At 42.1% G+C, this 16924-nt stretch overlaps 1 pseudogene; it reads right to left on the bottom strand.

The window, feature by feature from the left end:
• Positions 1 to 169: 169 nt before the first annotated feature.
• On the bottom strand, positions 170 to 15710 carry LOC116075690 (annotated as a pseudogene).
• Positions 15711 to 16924: the final 1214 nt, after the last annotated feature.

Consider the following 16924-nt stretch of genomic DNA (forward strand, 5'->3'; position numbering starts at 1 on the left):
TGATACTAACGGCAAGCCAAATGCCATCTTTTAATGGCGATGTGCTTATGAAATGGCTTCCTACACTCTACCACACTGATTACATATATAGGGTTTCTCTCCAGTATGAGTTCTTTCATGTGTCTGAAGATTATTCCGACTTGCAAAGGCTTTACCACACTGACTACATTCATAGGGTTTCTCTCCAGTATGATTTTTCAGATGTTTTTGGAGACGCCTAAAATGTGTAAAGCCTTTACCACATTGATTACACTCATATGGTCTGTCTCCCATGTGACTTTTTTCATGCCTTTGAAGATAAATGATATGTGCAAAGGCTTTACCGCATTGATTACATTCATAGGGTTTCTCTCCTTTATGAGAACTTTCATGTATTTGAAGATTGCTGCGACATGCAAAGGCTTTACCACATTGATTACATGCATAGGGTTTCTCTCCAGTATGAATTTTTTTATGATTGCGAAGACTAGTGAAATGTGTAAAGGCTTTACCACATTGATTACATGTATAGGGTTTCTCTCCAGTATGAATTCTTTCATGTACTTGAAGATTACGGCGACTTGCAAAGGCTCTACCACACTGATTACATATATAGGGTTTCTCTCCAGTATGGCTTCTTTCATGTATTTGAAGATTACGGCGACTTGTAAAGGCTTTACCACACTGATTACATATATAGGGTTTCTCTCTAGTATGAGTTCTTTCATGTACTTGAAGATTACGGCGACTTGCAAAGGCTTTACCACACTGATTACATATATAGGGTTTCTCTCCAGTATGGCTTCTTTCATGTACTTGAAGATTACGGCGACTTGCAAAGGTTCTACCACACTGACTACATGCATAGGGTTTCTCTCCAGTGTGAGTTCTTTCATGTGTTTCAAGATTATTCCGACTTGCAAAGGCTTTACCACACTGATTACACTCATATGGTTTCTCTCCAGTATGATTTTTCAGATGTTTTTGGAGGCGCCCAAAATGTGTAAAGCCTTTACCACACTGACTACACTCACATGGTTTGTCTCCCATATGACTTCTTTCATGCCTTTGAAGATAAATGATATGTGCAAAGGCTTTACCACATTGATTACATTCATAGGGTTTCTCTCCTTTATGAGAGCTTTCATGTATTTGAAGATTGCTGCGACATGCAAAGGCTTTACCACATTGATTACATGCATAGGGTTTCTCTCCAGTATGAATTTTTTCATGATTTCGAAGACTAGTGCAATATGCAAAGGCTTTACCACATTGATTACATGCATAGGGTTTCTCTCCAGTATGAATTCTTTCATGTATTTGAAGATTACGGCGACTTGCAAAAGCTTTACCACATTGATTACATATATAGGGTTTCTCTCCAGTATGAGTTCTTTCATGTGTCTGAAGATTATTCCGATTTACAAAGGCTTTACCACACTGACTACATTCATAGGGTTTCTCTCCAGTATGATTTTTCAGATGTTTTTGGAGACACCCAAAATGTGTAAAGCCTTTACCACACTGATTACATTCATATGGTTTGGCTCCCATATGACTTTTTTCATGCCTTTGAAGATAAATAATATGTGCAAAGGCTTTACCGCATTGATTACATTCATAGGGTTTCTCTCCTTTATGAGAGCTTTCGTGTATTTGAAGATTGCTGCGACATGCAAAGGCTTTACCACATTGATTACATGCATAGGGTTTCTCTCCAGTATGAATTTTTTCATGATTTCGAAGACTAGTGCAATATGCAAAGGCTTTACCACATTGATTACATGCATAAGGTTTCTCTCCAGTGTGAATTCTTCTATGTATTTTAAGATTATGACGACTTGTAAAGGCTTTACCACACTGATTACATTCATAAGGTTTCTCTCCAGTATGAGTTCTATGTACTTGAAGACAACTGTGATGTGCAAAGTCTTTTACACATTGATTATATTTATAAGGTGCTACTTCCAAATGAGGCCTCTGGTGTAGTGAAGAATCAGATCCAAAGGCTTTATCACACTGATTATATTCATAGGGATCCTCTTCATTATTAGTTCTTTTGTGTGTTTGAAGATACCTGTGATGGTTAAAGCCTTTAGTACATGGCTCACATTTATCAATTCCTTCTCCCAGATGAGTTTCTTCATGTCTTTGAAGAAAACTCAGAGCTTTACCACACTGAGTGCATTCATAACATTTTCTTCTACTATGATTCACACTACATGTGCAAAGTGAGCCAGGATAAACAGAAGAATTCCCATATTCCTGGTACTCATAAAGCTTTTCTCCATTGGAAGTCTGTTGATGCATTCCCACTGTAGTTGGAACACCAAGTGCTTGTAAATTCATATCATATTCATGAAGTCTACTCATAGCAGGGACTACTATATATCTTCTAACTGTTGTAGGAGAGAGAGGGGTACACTGCATCTTTCCATACCCCATATGCTCAAATGGCTTGTATCCTGAGTGACAGATGATATACCTATTAAATAAGAATAACAAACAAAAGGCTTTCACACTGTAGTATTCACATAGTCTAACCTTTTGTATCTCATAGAGATGTGGTATGGGGATTCAGGTTCCTCTATGACAGCAACCTCTTGTGTCTCATAAACTGCTCCTCTCACTACACTAGCATAAATCACTACAAATACGCGAGGAACACTAGCATTAATATAGACTATTTGCTTATAAAAGGCCTTGAACAGACACTGATCCCCTAATCAATGTGTATACCTTTTATACTTGAATGGTACAAAAACTAAATGGATGGACAGTTCTACAGCATGGCTCTCACAGGACTAGGATTAAAATGGTGACATCTGTTAAGGCTTTGTTTTGTTGTCTTCTTTCTTAGAGGAATGCCTTGCAAACACTGACCAGCTACCTGCCATTGAGGAATATAGTAGTGTGAAAATTTAATAATCATCAGAAAGTTATGTTTATTTACAGTCTCTCATTTCCTTAAAGCTTCAGGGCACACTAAAATTTCTTCAGAAATACATACATAAGACATCAGAAGAAAAGCTCCCATGGAATTGAATCAAAGACTCAGACATAAATCCACACACCTATGAACACTTGATTTTTGACAAAGAAGCCAAAGTCATTCAAGGTAAAAAAAATAAATAAAATAAAGCATTGTCAACAAATGGTGCTGGTCTAACTGGATACTGGCATGTAGAAGAATGCAAATAGATCCATAGCTATTACTCTGCACAAAACTCAAGTCCAAGTCCAAGTGGATCAAAGACCTCAATATGAATCCAGATACACTGAACCTGATAGAAAAGAAAGTGGAGAATAGCACTAAACTCATTGGCAAAAGAGAAAATATCCTTAACAGAACTCCAATAACTCAAGACACTAAGATCAACAATTAATAAATGAGATCTCATGAAACTGAAAACCTTCAGTAAGGCAAAGGACACCATCACAAGGACAAAACAGTAGCCTACAGAATGGAAAAGATCTTCACCAACCCCACATCTCACATTCTGCCAAGCAGGATGTCAGTTACCCAGAGAAGTCTTGGGAACTCTAACTTTATTTGACCCCTATTTAAAAGTTTATCCAAAATGGCTTCAGTTTGGTTCCTTCTTACAGAGCAGGCTGGCCTTGAAATCACAGAGATCCACCTGTCTCTACCTCGTAAGGTATGGGATTAAAGGTGTGAGTCAACATGCCCTCCTTGTCTATTCTTATTTGAAGTTAGTAATTTTGATATAGTTTCTCAAAAGTGTTGGCTCTGTTTGCATGTCTTCCTGTATATCTGTTAGTAGTCATTTGTATTGCAATGCCACCTTCTATTTCTAGGCCCAGAAAAGAGAGACAGGATCCTTTTTTTTTTTCTTTTAAAATGACTTGGTGATTTTAATATCAGAAGGCTGATATTAAAAATATATAAAAACTCAAGAAATTAAACATCAACAAACCAAATAACCCCATTAAAAAATGAGGTATAGATCTAAACAGAGAATTCTAAATAGAAGAATCTCTCATGGCAGAAAAGCACTTAAAGAAATGTTCAACAGCCTTAGTCACAAGAGAAATGCAAATCAAAATGACTCTGAGATTCCATCTTAGACTCACCAGAATGGCTAAAATCAAAACCTTAAGCAACAGCTCCTGATGGTGAGGATGTGGAGTAAGGGAAACACACATGGCTGGTAGGGGTAAAAACCTATCTAGCTACATTGGAAATCAATTTGGTGGTTTCTCAGAAAATTGGAAGTAGATCTACCTCAAGACCCAACTATACCATTCCTGGCCATATACCTAAAGGACACCCTACCAACCTTTGGGTATATATGACTAGGGGCAGGAAGGACATAGGAGCCAGAGGGAAATGACAGGAATACCTGTAGAATCACCTACCTTGGGCCCACAAGCTCACAGAGATTGAACCACCAATCAGGCAACCATGTGATTGCCCTAGGCACTCTGCACATCTGTAACAGCTGTGTAGATGAGTCTTTATGTGGGACATCTAACAATGGAAGCAGAGCTGTCTCTGACTCCTTTGTCTGCCCTTGGGATCCTTTCCCCTCCTGGGCTGCCTCATCTAGACTCAATAAAGGAAGATGTGCCTGGTCTTACTACTGCAATTTGATATGCCAAGGCTCGATGATATCATGGAAGGGCTCCCCTTTTCTGAAAAGAAAGAGAAGAGTGGAGGAAAGAGAAGAGTACCTTTCATGTTTTCCAGAACTTTGACAATGTTCTTCAATATTCTGGTTGTTCCATTTGTAGCCTAAAATATAGTACCAGAAAATATCTGCTATATTATTAGAAATTATGCAAAATTTAAGTCAGTATCTTCATTGAACCTGGGAACCATGCCTGATTTATTCACCACATTCTTCCACTTTCATAACTGAGATCACAATAACCAATAAACACATATCCCTTATCTAGCAAGTGAAGGAAAAACTAACATTCTTACCTATAGCCATGAGGTTCCAGTAGGTCTCCAGCATCACATCTCTGTAGAGACTCTTCTGGGAAGGACCCAGCAAAGTCCACTCTTCCTGAGAGAAGTTCACATGCACATCCTCATAGGTCACTGCATCCTAAAATAGCCACACATGCACATAATAGAAATGGTGAGACTTAATGCATTATAATGTACACTTCATTTTGAATATATTTACATAATTCAGTGTGCTCCATACATTTATTTCATGTCACAGAATTTCAAGTGCAATCACCAAGTCATTTTAAAAGGAAAAAAAAAAAAGGATCCTGTCTCTCTTTTCTGGGCCTAGAAATAGAAGGTGGCATTGCAATATAAATGACTACTAACAGATATACAGGAAGACATGCAAACAGAGCCAACACTTTTGAGAAACTATATCAAAATTACTAACTTCAAATAAGAATAGACAAGGAGGGCATGTTGACTCACACCTTTAATCCCATACCTTACGAGGTAGAGACAGGTGGATCTCTGTGATTTCAAGGCCAGCCTGCTCTGTAAGAAGGAACCAAACTGAAGCCATTTTGGATAAACTTTTAAATAGGGGTCAAATAAAATTTGAGTTCCGAAGACTTCCCTTGGTAACTGACATCCTGCTTGGCAGAGAGAGACATGAATGTGGGTAACTGACATCCTTGTTGTCAAGTTGAGACATGAGTGCTAGGCAAGTTGTACAAGCAAGGTTGAATAAAACAACCAAAAAGAACAGGATAAATTTACCACAAATACTATTCCTAAGGAAGTCCACTATCCCTAAATCCTGATGGGTAAAAAATGTAACTATAACTTGGCACAGACATTTATAGTTCTTAGGCTTAAAGGTTCTGTAACATTCTGGCTTGGGGTCCGTCACAGGTCAGCTCCCGAGTCTGTTCTGTGTCCTTGATCAAAAGCAGCTTGATTACACTTTTCTTTTCTGTAACAACTTGGTATATGAGATGTGCTGAATCTAAGAGGACCCTATGACTCTGGTTCTATACTTGGCTACCAGAAAACTTGAGTGCCCTAGTTTATACTGTAAGACTATTATGATATTCCTACAACAGAAGAATGAATTTTTAATAAATTACTGGTTGAGAAATCAAAAAGTTCTCATAGACATTAACAAATAAAATGCTGATCAAAAAACTAGATACAGAAAGAAAGCAACAGTTAAGATTATGTGTTGCTTTTGCAGGGAACTTGAAATCACATCTCAACACACAAGAGAATCCAATGCTCTGTGTGTGTGTGTGTGTGTGTGTGTGTGTGTGTGTGTGTCCATCCAAAGGACTCATGCACATATTTCAAAAATTTTAAAAAAAAAAAACTTTAAATGTAAAGGTAAGGAGAATGCTATGCAGCTGTAATCCATGTATGCTGGACAGTTTTATGTCAACTTGACACAAGATAAAGTAATCTGAGAGGAAAGAAGCAGAGCTAAGAATACACCTCCAGAAGACGAGGCTATAGCCAAGCCTGTATGGCATTGTCTTAATTAGTGATTGATGGTGGAGTGTCCAGCCCTTTGTGGGTGGTGCCATCCTTGGGCTGGTGGTCCTGGATTCTATGAGAAAGCAGGCTGAGCAAGCCAGGAAGCAGCTCTCTTCCATGGCCTCTGCATCATCTCCTCCCTCCAGCTTCAAGCCATTTTAGGTCCTGTCCTGACTTCCTTTGATGCACAATAATATGGAGTATAAGCCAATCTACAACCCTTTCCTCCTCAACTTCTTTTTTAGTTATTGTGCTTCATCCCAACAATAGAAAGCTTGGATGATAAGGACTATTGAGAACAGTGCAGAAGATGGGAGCTTGGCTTGTGAAGTTTCAGAGGAAGTAAAGACTCTGCCGGATCTTTTTGTGTGCTGAATCTATGATATCTGGTCACATAGAACCAAAGAATCAACTATGATAAACAAGAGACCAGAACCACTAAAGTAAAGCCTTTGTCTTACTGGGACAATTGACAAAAGTGAGCAGCAGCTGAGGAATTTGCAGTGGTTAATAACAGGCCAGCATCCCTGAGGTGAAATCTTCTGGTCAGGGTTCTCTCAGAGTCAATACACACAAGCTGTGCTCCAGAGGTGGCCAAGGTTATATCTTGTGTTAGCAGCCAAGAGATGCCAGTAAAACGTAATGACTACCAAGAACAGCTAGCTATAGCAGTGGAGTGGAGGCAATTGAAAGACAAGCTGTGTGTGCTGCAGAAGGCAGAGCTAGAGAAGTGGTGCAGACACCTTGGAGGATTCCAGAAGATCATGAGTCCAAGATAATTGGACTTTGAGCTATTTACACCTTTGAGGTTTTGTTTTGCTATGTTCAGACTGGGACTGTGCCTTCTTCCCAAAAGTAGGTTGACAGTGATCCACATCTCTTCTGTTCTGCAGATCCAGTCCTCCTGAGACTCATCTTCAACTTTGTAGCTGAAACCCTGCTGTGGTCTCCCTTTCCTCTCTGACCTCATCCCAGTGGATCACAAAGATCACCTCCAACCTTCTTTCCCCCAACACATCCCACCATCCCAACCTCCAACATCAACAGGCATTCATTGTGAACATTCCAGCTGAGCAGGCTGGGGAAACAGGCTAACTGAAGACCTTCGCCACTCCTTCCTCTCCTCCAAACCCAATGATGATTTGCATCCCTATTTCTACAACAGAATAACAGCCACAGCCGTCCTTCCCCCTCAGCCCACATCTCCTGGGAATCACAGAGACCTTCCTCTTCTAACCACCCTTTCTACACTTGTTGCTTTATCCTAGGCCCCAACTCCAGAAGGCACTCCCTGCTAACTGACAGACCTCTCCTGCCAGGGAACAGGGAAGCTGTCTGTAGATCTTCCCCTCTCCTGCTGTTCCTCTAGATCCAACCTACCAGTCTCATTCCCAGTGATATAGTATACCCTCTGGAGTGACCGCTCTTCACTACCTTCCCCAATTCCAAGGAGATAAAGGAAGCAGATTTTGACTGAACTCTGCTTTCCTCTTGCCTGTGAAACTCTTCAGACATCTAGCCTATCCCCAATCCTAATTGTCAGCTCCCAATATCCAGCAACACATTTTACCTGGAACCCTAAGTGGACAAAACAAAAGGTCCAAAGAGAATTTTCTACCAGACAACACATAGCCATTACAGTTCCTGAAAATGCAGAGAGAAAACAAAAACTAAGAAATAAAACACCCACCCAAAAAAGACAAAAACAGAAATCAGCCTGTCCTACCCCTGTAATTATCCCAATCCCAGATGCCGAGGTGCAGAGGCCATGGAGCATGCTGTTGACCGGCTTTCTCCCATGGCTTGTTCAGCCTGCTTTCTTATGGAATCCAGGACCACCAACCCAGGGATGGCATCACCCACAATGAGCTGGCCTTCCTCCATTAATCACTAATTAAGAAAATGCTCTACAGCTGGATGTCATGGGGGCATTTTCTCAGTTGAGGCTTCCTCTTTTGCAAGGACTCTAGTTTGTGTGTCAAAGTGACATAAGACTACCCACCACAGCCACCCCCGACACATACCAGGCCTCAGCAGCTCTCCCTACCAGGGGAGGGAGAGTCTGCCACCCCTTTCTTGTATTCTTGACTCTAAAGCCAAAAAGATGTGGCCAAAGCTGCCAATGCCTGTTGATTCATGGAGATGAAACTTTGTCCCCTCCTTCAATTACATTTGCACTAGCTTTCTGAACGTTTCCTTCAGTTCCTTAAGTTTTTCTTTAATTCCTTTTCACAAGTTGGAACTTTGGCTAGTTAAGTGGCTGAGAGAGGTCACCACTCTCTTTATTCCACTTACTATCAGGCTTTCTTTAAACTTTTATCTGTTTGTGCATGGACTTAGCTCCATTACACTTCCTGGTTCTCCTTTTCTCCTCAAACTACACATTTTGTAATTTTCACAGCTTCTTTTCATTATAAATCTGCATAAGTGTGACCACTTATAACCACATGACAGAGTCAATACTGGGCTGTTCTTGAAATCTTCTTTGCCAATGCCGCTAATCCAAAACTCTTCAGTTTAGCTGGGGCTGAAGTCAGTCATGATCAACCAGAGAACAGCACCCTGGAGGAAGGATGTAACTAAGAGAACACAGTGCTGGAGGAAGGATGGAACACAGACCACAGGGGAGTGCTGCACCCTAGAGGAAGGATGGAACACAGACCACAGGGGAGTGCTGCTTACTAGCTTGGTTCCAAAGTGAAACCTCTTTGTTACTGGGAGACTTGATGCTGGATAACTGGAGCTAAGAAATTAGTGGTGATTAAAGACAGATCAGCACCACTGAGGTGGCATCTTCCAGGAAATGTTTCCTCAGGGTTAGCACACAGAAGCTGTGCTCCAAAACTGGCAAAGGTTGTATCTCATTTGGCAGCCAAGTTTGGTAGGTTAAGAGTCACCCAGGTGGTACTGGTTTTGGAGGCATGAAGGAGTCATGAAGAACAGCTGAGGCTTGGCACTGTGAGAGGCAAGGGGAGGCCATTAGTAAAGGAAGAGCTTCAGGGGCAGTTGAAGACCCAGGGTAGAAGGGTCATGCAGAGAATTTGAGGTTTGGCACCATGAAGAGAGCCTATGAGAGGCTATTGGTGAAAGTGCAGCCCAGCTGCAGCAGAAGACTCCAATGTTTTGACAATACCAGTACCATGGGATGACTACCAAGTACAGTAGCAGCAGTGGTGTGGAGCCGGCTGGACCTAAAGGGCAAGCTGTGTGGAGGAGTGAGCTGGAGAAGTGACTCAAAAGGTCATGAGTGAACTCCAAATAGTTGGCCACTGGCTTACCTATGCTGTTAGAGTTTTATGTGGTGCAGAGAGTGACTGGCCTGGCTCTTCCCTCTTGAAGAATTAATTTTTACAGGAGCCCTCAGCTGAAAGGCTGAATTTTAAAGAAATTTTGTAGTTTCAGAGAAACTGGATATTTTAGAGACTGAAGTTTTAATGTGTGTGAATGTGTAAAAACGTGTGAGTAGACTGATTGATTGATTTTATATACTGACCACACTTTCCCTTCCTTCTCTCCTTCCAGTCCCTCCACACTTCTCCCCTTCCCCCCACCTCACTCTTTCCTCCTCTGTTTCCTTTCAGAAAACGGCAGGTCTCCCATGAATATCAACCAGCCATGGCATATAAGATTGTGAGACTTTTAAAGTTATTTATGTTTTTAATGTAAGTTCTTGAGGACGAATAAAAAAGGAAGGGTTGTAGCTTAATAGTGATGTGTTTGTGTGTCAAGTTGACAAGGGGTCAGTTGGCTGGTTTTGTGTCAACTTGACACAAGCTATAGTCATCAGAGAGAATGGAGCCTCAGTTGAGGAAATGCCTCCATGAGATCCTGCTATAGTGCATTTTCTCAATTAGTGATTGATGAGGGAGAGCCCAGCCTCATTGATGATGGTGCCATCCCTAGACTGGCGGTCCTAATTTCCATAACAAAGGCTGAGCAAGCCAGGCGAAGCAGCCAGTAACCAGAACCCCTCTAGCCTCTGCATAAGCTCCTACCCTTAGGTTCCTGCCCAGTTGGAGTTTCCATCTTCACATCCTCCGAAGATGAACACTGATATGAAGTATAAACAAACAAACAATCCCCCAAAAAAAGATAAACAGAAAAATCAACAACAAAAAACTTGCTTTTTGGTCATGGTGTTTAGAAACCATAATTAAGACACAATGATTCAAGAGACTCATGAATGCATGCCATCCTGTTGTAAAAAGTGATGCCATCCTGCTGTAAAAAGTGATACCCTCTGTCAAAGGTCAAAAGCCAAGGTGTGGGTAAATGTAAGAACAGAATAAAATGTTTCACATGAACAAAAACCTACATATCCATCTGCAAAAAAATATGAACATAAAAATATCAGGCTAGTGAAATGCCCTGGCATGGAAAAGCAACTCGTTCTACTTCATCACACATTATTTAGAGACGGGCTCTGTAATGGTGGTGATGGTATGTCTGCATGAGAAGAAACAAGGCTGCTCAGCTTCAACCATACAAAGAAAAGGAGGTGTGGGGAGGGCTCACTGCCCTTCCCCAGAGACGAACTTCCCCAGAAAGGCTCCTCCTAAGGGTTCCATGAGCATCTCAGTGAGAAGCACACACCAGAGACAAATGTTCAAGTACACCCTCCTACATTGGAGATTTTTCATTCAACCTACCACATTTTCACACAGGTCATAATAGGATCAGAGTCAGTCCACGATACAAAATACAGTTAGTCTAACTTCAAATCCCCAGGTTATATAACAGTTCCAACACTGTTTGAATGTTCAAAGCTTCTTCTGACACTCAAAGCAATTTCTTGACTGTGACATCTTATAAATTCAAAACACTAACTCATATCTACCCAACACACAATGGAACAGATTACACATTTTTATTCTAAAAAAATAAAGACAGATTAGACCAAGGCAAGCCTGAAACCCTGCTAGGAAAACATCAAATCCTGAAGTTCTGTGTTAGATACCTGGGGCTTCAGTTTCAACGGTTTTAGATGACTCTCTCTCGCTGTGAGTCTTTGACTACTTCCTACGTGAAGCTGTCAAATGATAAGTGTCTCCAAGCTTGAGTATCTCAACACCGTGTGGTCTCAAAATGCAAAAGAGGCTTTATCTTCAAGGCTCCATTTAATGAACTCTCATAGTCTCCTCACTGGGGGTCAGACTCTGCCAAACGGATGGCTGCAGCAGTGCTGAACTAAAAAGTATAGAGATGGCTCAGTGGGTAAGAGCACTGACTGCTCTTCCGAAGGTCCTGAGTTCAGATCCCAGCAACCACATGGTGGCTCACAACCACCTGGGGGTAATGAGATCTGATGCCCTCTTCTGGTGCGTCTGAAGGCAGCTACAGTGCATTACACTGGAGCAAGCAAGGCCAGAGCAAGCAGGGCTGGAGCGAGCAGAGGTCCTGAGTTCAATTCCCAGCAGCCACATGATGGCTCACAGCCATCTGTACAGCTACAGTGCACTCATATACATAAAATAAATAAATAAATCTTTTTTTTAAAAGTATAGAAGAAAAATCCATAACCTATAAATCTTTCATCTTTCTTCTTTCAAGAATTAGTGACCTGTAGATACCACCACCACTTGGGACTCTAGCTGTGCATTGACCTGGCTCCACTGGAACAGAGCAGCAGCAGATTCTATATGAAGCTGCTCTCTGGGACTATGAATCACCTGACCTTTTCCTTCCACAGTTAAATGTTTAACTGGGTAGTGCAGTATCCTTACAACACCTAGTCTATATTTTCAAAGAAGAGCAGGTGTCTTCTCTTTAATGGCCCTAATCTCCCTGATAATCGTTGCCTCTGTTTCAACACGTGACTGCCATCTGAAACCACCTAGTGCTCTGCCCTATTGTTATTCTTTTCCTTTATGGACCTGCATGAGTCATTAATAATAACCATGCTACAGACGGAATGTTCAGTCAAGAAAACAATCCATTACTCCTTCATTCGGCCTTACTCAATTTCATGTGACATGGGCAGAATACAGACAGATAATATGCCAAAATATTACACAAACAACTCATCTTAGTGGCTATTCTATTGCTTCAAAGAAACATTATAACCAAGGCAACTCTATAATGGAAGGCTTTTAATTTGGGGATTGATTATAGTGACAGGTTAGTCCATAATCATCATGAAAGGAAGCATCATTGTGGACAGACGTGGAGCTGAGTGTTACACCTCAGCATAGGCAAGCAGGCAGAAACATTCACCTTGCAGAGGTCTTTTGAAACCTCAAAGCTACCTTAGCAAACAAGGCACATCTACTGCCATATGGGCATACCTCATAATTTTACACAATTCGTTCTAATAATTGAGGACCATACATTCAAACATAGGAGCTTAAGGCTACGGAATAAATATAAACGGTGACAAAAAAATAGAACCTAAGTAGAGAGAGCTCCAAAGAAGAAGAAAGGTGAAATAATTGAGAGAAGCAGAAAAGGAGATGGGGGTCAGGAGAATGAGACAGAGAGACAAAGAGACAGAGAGACAGAGAGACAGAAGAAAACACTACACAAAGTAGAAAGGGGTCTCCTTCCCTTGGCAGGTTGTAGGTTTCCTCAATATAAACTTCCCTACCATGTCGAGGGAGGGGTACCTATGTTTTTTCCTATCTTCATGGCATACTCCCTTGTTTCCATGATGACAACGGATTAAACCTCTAAAACTGCAAGCAAGCGCCAAGTAAATGCTTTCCTTTATAACAGCTGGGTTTTCTTTACAGCAACAGAACACTACCACAGACACCAATAAGTGGCATTTCAAGAGATAAAAACAACTAAAAGCACACTTAGCTATAGTGATGTTGAAATACAGTAGGACATGTCATGGTAGAGGAATGCCATTAATAACTGACTGTATCAGCCTGTCTTGTTATAATGTTACTCACTGGGTGCTATATGCTGACAAAGAAGTTACAGCCAAATTGCCTGTGCCTCAATCTTCTCATCAGGTTTGCACTCACCCAGATGAGAAAACTGCCCATCTGGAAATTTCACTGGCTTAAGCTAACATCCAGAAATAGTATATCTAACAATTTAGTTTGCCTTCATTCATATGGTATTAATTAACTCATGCTGAGAAAGTACACAGAAGGTACTCATCCTGTCCCATAAAATCTGTCTTTATATCAGAGACCTCTGCCGCTCACTGCCTAACCCGTTTCTCCCTGTAGTGTATACAATAAATTATTCTCTGTATTCTGGTCTCAAGGGAAAAGTCATGCTCCAAATACAACCCCCTTGCTTTCCTGTTACTGAATGAACAGCCCACTCCATGACTCAAATGGGTAGTTTTAGAACTGTGCAGTACCTTTAATCCAAATAATGAGGAGTGGATTCAGGAGGACAGCAATACCAATGCCCGTGGGGCTACATATGGGATCAAGTCAACCTTAGAAAACAATGTTAGACTTTAATAAAGAAAAATCTCTTCGGAAAAAACAAGCCTCCTGCTCTGGCTAACCCTAAGAGGTGTTGGCAAAGAACAGCTAAGCTAACTTACATACAGGAGTGAGTGTATACGTTACGCATACACTGTCATACAGGAGTAAGTGTATACATTGTGCACACACTGTCATACAGGAGTGAGTGTATACATTGTACATACACTGTCATACAGGAGTGAGTGTATATGCTGCGCACACACTGTCATACAGGAGTGAGTGCATACGCTGCGCACACACTGTCATACAGGAGTAAGTGTATACGTTGCACATACACTGTCATACAGGAGTAAGTGTATACACTGCGCACACACTGTCATACAGGAGTGAGTGTATACACTGCGCACATACTGTCATACAGGAGTAAGTGTATATGTCGCGCATACACTGTCATACAGGAGTAAGTGTATACATTGTGCATACACTGTCATACAGGAGTAAGTGTATACACTGCGCACACACTGTCATACAGGAGTGAGTGCATACGTTGCGCACATACTGTCCACCCTTACTGCCTTCTGGCCATCACGGCTCCCTAAAAGTGCTTTCGTATACAACTCAGGACAACCTGCACAGAAGACCCGGGTTTAGTTCCCAGCACTAACATGGAGGCACAAAGTTATCTGTAGATCCTATTGCAGGGCATCTAATGGCTTCTTCTATCTTCTGTGGAAACCAAAGAGCCAAGTATTGTGGAAGCAAATCACTCATACACATGAAATAAATTTAGTAAATTAGAAATACAGACACCCCCCCCTTATCTCTTATTATGTCAGCATGGATACAGAAATGGCCAGGAATACATAGAAATATGACAAACATCTGTAGCCAAAATTATAACTTTGTAATTACAAGAATCAAGGAATTCAATCAAAGGAGAGAAATTGCAAGATTGTAGACAAGAAGTCTCAGTATTATTTCAGTACAGAATCTGAGCTATAGATTCAACAAATATCCAATAAAGAGTCTAGCGACTTCTGCAATGAACAACACAAAACCGATGACAAAGGTCATCATAAATGAAAACAGAAGCAACACAAGACTGAAAAACAGCACAGTGACACCATCTGACTTCTTAATTACCCTACACCTGCAATAAAGACTGTGCTGTTTGAGAAAGAAAGAGGCCAATAAAACACGAGAGAACACTTAGAAACAGACACACAATTAATGTAAGTAACCCAGTAAGTCTGGCCTTACACGTGTGATTGGATCACGGTGGCATCTGCATGCAAATGTGTAAATAACACAGACTTTACACCTGCGCAGAGTTAACTGCAGAAGGATCCTACGCCTGAATGTCAAGCGCCAGGTACAGAATTTCTAGAAGACGCTAGGGAAACTAGGACTTCCGCAAGTCAGCAAATCTGCCTTCGCTGACAACGAAAGCCGCGCATGCGCGCGCCCTGCAAGAAGACGTCAGCAATAAGGACACCCATACACAGCCCTGCAGTCCCGTTCTGCACAGGCGCACCACAGGTTGGAATGGAAGTTATTCTGGGATGGAAGTTATTCTGCGGCTGCCAGGAGCGTGCATTCCAGGGACGGCAGGGACCTCACGGTGTGCCACGTCTCTCCGCCGGTTCCCGCAGCCCTGAGCGAACAGGCTCCCGCGGCGCCGCCCCGCGTGGGGACGGCGGCCCCGCTCACCATGGTGCGGATTCCGAGCTCGACCCGCTCTGCTCACGCCTCCGGGCAGCAAGTCAGTCACCGCGCGGAATAGAGACCGCGGGGGAGCCTCCCTCAGACACTCGGGCGAGCCTGCACTATGGCGGACCGGAAGTGTCCGCCTCGAGGCCCTGATTGGCTAGTGCAGGAGCAGCACCCTTAGTAAAGAGTGGCTTGCACACAGTGGTTCCTAGCCCTAGCTTCCACTCCAGGCACGTAACTGCCCCAGACCTGCAGAGACTGGCATGGCAGCAGAGCTTGCACCTAGACCGCAAAGTCGTCCCTGCACTTTTCGCGAACACAGTAGACACGTCTTCCTCCTGGGCAGACAGTGTTAGGCTGTCAAAGCACAGTCTGTCTGCCAGCTTCTCCCTGCATCCCTCAGTCCTTACCTATTACAGGGTTGGCTGGCATGGCCACCTCTACCCTGAACTTGTCCAGCCCAGAGTCTGGGCTGCCCTCCCCCAGCTGCCTTTCCCTATATAATCCAACCGTTTAGGTTACCTGAAGGTTTTTGTCTTCCTCTCTTTCTTTCTTTCTTGTTTCCTTCCTTTCTTCCTTTTTAAATTTACCCTTTATGTTCCTGATCTCTTGCCCTTACTCCTCTCTTCATATGGGTCATGTTCACTCTGGACTCTACCACATATTTCTGTTTCTTGTTGCCTTCTCCCATTTATCTACAATAACTTTCTCTTCCACCGTACCTAGGACCATTCATGTCCTTCCTCCATCCTTCCTTCCTTCCTTCTTTCCTTTATTTATTTATTTATTTATTTATTTATTTTCCTTCACAGTATCTCTAGCATACACACACATATAGTGGAGTGGTCCTCTTGCCTCACAGCTGAAACGATGCCCAGCATAGTCAAGTCAAATTTAAGCCACCTGATTGATATTCACCAGCAGCAGCAATTTCAATACGGGACACATAGAATTGCTCGCATCTCTCTCAGCTGTACACTGCTGGCCAACTACTAACACTTACCCAGGCTTTAGTGGTGGCAATGGCCTTTCTTGCCACCTTTTGGGAGGTGGAGGTGGGGCACCAAAAACATAAAATGCTCGGTTTGTAACAGCAAACAACAGTCATTATGGTCTCCAAAGGGGAGGTGTCCAGGGAGGTCTAAGTATAACATGTGTAAGCTGATGGCTCATACTATGCAAGTTTAATAAGAAGTACACTATTTTAAGGGGGAAAAGCAGACTGAGTCAGTGGACATCTAATTTTAAAATATTGGTAAGATCCCAGGATACCTCAGACCAAGCATACAGTCCCTCAGGCTGAAGATCCTGGTTCTCTTGAATCCTTCAAGACTAACTCAAGCACCAAAAACAGACCTTGTCATATAGGTCCTTGGCCAAAGACACAGAGCTT

Source organism: Mastomys coucha, unplaced genomic scaffold (assembly GCF_008632895.1).
Source record: "Mastomys coucha isolate ucsf_1 unplaced genomic scaffold, UCSF_Mcou_1 pScaffold4, whole genome shotgun sequence".
NCBI classification, from domain to species: Eukaryota; Metazoa; Chordata; class Mammalia; order Rodentia; family Muridae; genus Mastomys; species Mastomys coucha.